Raw genomic sequence first — 4,756 nt, forward strand, 5'->3', positions numbered from 1 at the left:
AGGGCACCCTCGTGCATTAGACTATAGCCCCTTCCCTTCCGTTTTTCACCATTCTGATGGATGTGAAAACATAAGTCTAAAATCTAGACTGAAGATCCTTTCTGAGTGATATATGTATTACACCGTAATGGTTTAAATTTCTGTCCGTTCAAATTGAAATTCTGAACCTATGTATTTTTCAAGAAAGGAATATGAGATGCTTTTTTTTTTGTTTGGTAATTGGAATATGAGATATAGAGCGCAGATGTGTTTATATTTCTTTGTAAAATCAATTTTAATGCTATAAGCATTATTCCAACGAGCCCAATATGAGTCTTTGGAACCAACGAGATAATAATGCAAGAAACATTAATGTGTGCATTGACCTGCATTAAAACATTGTCGAAACTCTCTTTTGTGACTTCATATGTCGAACCTTCAGTTCTTGTAGGATTCTGCATTGCTAGGGGATCCCATCGCCTGAGAAAGTCACAAAGATATATCTTTTTACTGATTATTAGGGACGAGAGGAAATCCTTGAATTGGTGAAGAAAAACAGTAGGCTGAACGAAGTAGCTCACAGAAGCCTGACCCACTCAACTAACAGAAGTACAGAAGGTAATAAAACCGGCACTCTAGGAAGCCTTGTGGACTGTGATATGCTTCTGTAGTTTTTGTTATTACGATACACATCCATGAAATAGATATGGCAGGATTAAGTCAATAACTCGTACGATTCATGAAATGCAGAAAGCAAATAGTGAGGTCCCAGGAGTATTGCCGGGTGCAAATGCTCCAATGTTAACTGTATATCCGTTTCCAACATAGATGCACCCATCACTCACAGACATGCCCCCATGCACAGTTGCCCCTGTATCATAGGTCCACAGTATCTCCCCTGTTCTGACGTCCATTGCGTATATAGCTCCTTTTGGGTCGTCTGATCCCGCAAATAAAACATTGTTGGCCACCGTGACAGGACCACTGGAAGTTGCATTCTTTGGATTGGCGATGGACCACAGGACTTTGCCAGTGTAAGCATCCAACGTCACCCATGCACCGGCTGTAGTAGTTTGTTTGGAAGGTACAAGAGTGAAGTTGATTTGTAAATTGTTGGCTATGTTTGTGTACACCCTCCTTTCATCTGTTGCTGCTCCCCAGATCCCACCGCCACCAAAACCACCTGGCCCAGCCACCTACATTACAATGTAACTTCACTTATAATCCTCACCACAGACATTGAAAATTTGAAACATATACATATATATTTTGAAGCCATAATCGGTGTAATCTAAGTTAGCATTTGAATGTCTGGATCAGCTAGATTTAGAGTCTAGTGATATTGGCTCAAACAATATAACTGTTAATCAACTTACAGAAGACCAAATGATGTTGCCGTTATCGCGGTCCAAGGCCCATGCAACTCCACTTTTCTGTACTGCAGCTACAGTATCTCTCTTTGTTCCATTAACAACTATAGTGAGCATCATTGGTGCTTCACCAAAGTCAGCATCTGGGTTCGGACCAGGAGGGCAACCAGGGTTCGCTGACAGATTGTTACATACGAAAAACCATACGTCGTACCCTCCAAGTTGTTTATACCATTTGATGCTGCCGTTGTCCATATCCAAAGCCAGGATTGAATTTTCATGGTTTTCAGGTTCGACACATTGATCTGGATGCGCAGGGACAGTTTGATTGTTCTCATTTTCTTGGCATTTACGTACACGCTCTGGGGCCGAATACAGATTTCCCGTGCCTATGTAGATCATATTTCTTTTTATGTCAATTGAAGGACTACTTCCCCATATAGCAGCTCCTGCATATTCTCCAAATTTGTTGAAGTTGTCTGGAAGAACGAAAGTTTGCCATAAGATAGCACCAGTGCGGACATTTAGCTTGACCATGCTACCACGAAAAGTGCAACATTGTTCAACACTGCCTACAAGTTCTTCTAAGGATGATGTTCCTGTACTTAATAATAAAGCAGGTAAAATCACTGAGGATTGTGCTCGGCACAATTTCCTTAAGACGAAAAACGCCGCCGGTATGGTTGCTGCCAGCCTCAAGCGTACGTAAGCTGCGATAAACAAGAGATTTTATAGATCTGAACGTGTTGACTCGAATCAGTTACAGTTAGATTCTGCTCGCACCCACGCGAAGCCCAATTGGGTGGATTTGCACCCCCCCTGCGCGCACTAAGGTTTTCTGGAGCTCCCACCTCCCGAGAGCCCCCAAACCAAGGACGCCTTTGTAGCGCTAGCGAAAGCACCTCCTTATATCTCTACACTATCCCTCCATAAGGGACACAACCAATATAAACTTAAGAGTCTTAAGTTTAGTAACCAATGTGGGACTAAAGCCCCCCACATTAGAGTGTAGTAGATACAAAAGGTCATGGGTTCAAACCCATGAGGACACAAATTCATTCACATTTCCAACAGTTCCCACGTAAAACCCTCTGCAATGAATTTTCCAACAGTTTTGTGTCAATTTTCTGATTGAATAAAAAAATCAGGTACATCATGGCAGAGTTTTTATTTTTGGTTCGAAGAAACAGCACCTATCTGCTAATCCCTGCCAGTGTATTAAACGAATGCCTCATAGCAAATGGCACAAACAGAGCCAACTAATTAGCAAAGAATTCAGTGCAAACTACTTGATATTGAGTTGCAATGAGATTGGTCTCAGCAATATAAATAATGTGCCGAGTATACCAAATTATTATAAAGTTGTATTTCGTGTGTTTGTTAAGTAGCTAGATTCTTAAAAAGAGAAACATCAATGAAAATATATGCAGCACTTCTTGGGGTTCTTGCTCAAGGTTTGGGGATCGTCACAAACTTTGTCGCGGAATGTACAGCAGTGATTTTGGCAGTGGAGAAAGCAGTTCATATGAACTGGAAGAAATTGTGGATTGAGAGTGATTCAATGACAGTTGTACTAGCAATCAAGGGCGAACACCTTCCATGGTCATTAAAGTCTAGGTGGGTCAGAGCAACTCAATAGCTTGAACACTGGAGGATAACACACACTAAGAGAAGCAAATTTTGGTGCGGATGCTGCAGCAAAGAAGGGATCTAATTTGAGTCATAGAGAAACACTATGGAGCTTAACCAGGCCTTCCTTTTATCACATGTGTAGAATGCCCTTTCAGGACATACTATAGATTTGACTAGGAACCTCCTCGCTGTAACATTCATCATATTAGATTAATAATATATCCTTGTGTGCAAAAAAACAAATGAAAATATATACATGGACCCTAAATACACGACCGACCACAGAAAAAAAATATATGCAAGGAATAATTCTGGGAAAATAAAGAAATAAGTTGACCACGCTTACCCACTTAAAACAGTTCCAGATATTGTAACAACAGAGGAACTATGGCTATCAATTCGGGTTGACCACACTAGTTTCCCCGATGATCGTTTGACAGCAATAACCATTGCAGGACCGTAAATACCAACTATAAGAAGGTCCCCTGCAATAGTAGGAGTGGCTCTTGATACTGTATAGTTAACTCCAACCACAAAACCTGTTGCTTCTAAACCTGTTAGTTCAGCCAAATTCTTATCCCACACAAGAGATCCATCTTCTGCTTTAACTGCGTAAATATGACCATTCCAACTAGGAAAATAAAGTATTCCGTCAAAAATTGCTGGTGTTGCTGTTATATCTTTCCCTGCGAAAAATTTCCACTTGAGTTTCAGTTTTGAAACTGTTTTAGGACTTATCTTCACTTCTTCAGCTGCATATCTCCTGTTATATATATCGCCACCATGATTTAACCACTGTTCGACCGTCAAAATATATGTTGACAAGTACAAACAACAATGAAAAATGAAGTTTGATCAGTTGTAGAGTACAGACGTACGATGACATAACAAATATATTAATCTGATGGATGTGGAAGACCATCTAAATTCTAAACGGGTCCTGCTTCCACACCGCCAGATCAGCGTTCTTGGTGAAATTCTAAGAAATTTTATGGGAGGCCAAAAACTTTATTCGTGACTATATCTTAAACAGAATTGATAAAAGTTGGAAGTTGTCATTAAATAAGGACGATTAGAACGTACACATATTACTTACATTTTGATCTGCATTAGCCATGGTTGCAACTAAACAGCACGTAGAGAAAAAGAAAAGTAGTATGAGAACACCATATTGGTTTTGATTTCCATGAATATCCATTCACCTGGAATTAGACCATGTATGTTCTTAGGACGGCATACGAGGTATCACTTTATAGAGTTCAAATGTGTATATATTACGACATAAGATTTAATTAATGTAATGATTTAGTTGACTTTGTGAATGCAATTTCTTTAAAATATGCAAGCCAAATAAATTACGGAATGTCAATACGTAACATTAAGCTGAACAAATTCCATTTTTCTACGCACCTACTGCTTGCAAAAATGCAACTAAAACTACATGTCTACATGAGGCTATGGTTTCACGTTGACTAGGCCGGAACTAGGATGACCCTCACACCTGGTAAACCGTGCTCTCCAGTCCGTGTAATATTGATATCTTTTTTAACTTATGCCGTAAAAGTCTGTAAATCTGTTATTTGAGGCTGGGCTCAGAAGAGAAATTCTCGTGGAAATGAAAATTTTCATCTGGTTTATTTACTTTACTGGTTAAGTGTTCTGTAGCAGAGGAGAAAGAACTGACATGAATTGTATTCACCCCAAGAGCGAGCAAGAACTGGTATCTTCCGATATCTGTTAATGCCAACATACTTATAAGATGTCCAACTGATAAC

The 4,756-nt window shown here is 39.7% G+C and overlaps 1 pseudogene across 1 annotated transcript; it reads right to left on the reverse strand.

Annotated features, from left to right (window-relative positions):
• Positions 1 to 227: 227 nt before the first annotated feature.
• Positions 228 to 4,216, reverse strand: LOC147522670 (uncharacterized; annotated as a pseudogene). The gene is made up of 4 exons (XR_015213933.1): positions 4,078 to 4,216; positions 3,319 to 3,776; positions 1,356 to 1,953; positions 228 to 1,175 (listed from the first exon to the last, which is right to left on the reverse strand). The product of XR_015213933.1 is annotated as an uncharacterized LOC147522670 (transcript).
• Positions 4,217 to 4,756: the final 540 nt, after the last annotated feature.

Source organism: Coptis chinensis, chromosome 1 (assembly GCF_015680905.1).
Source record: "Coptis chinensis isolate HL-2020 chromosome 1, ASM1568090v1, whole genome shotgun sequence".
NCBI classification, from domain to species: Eukaryota; Viridiplantae; Streptophyta; class Magnoliopsida; order Ranunculales; family Ranunculaceae; genus Coptis; species Coptis chinensis.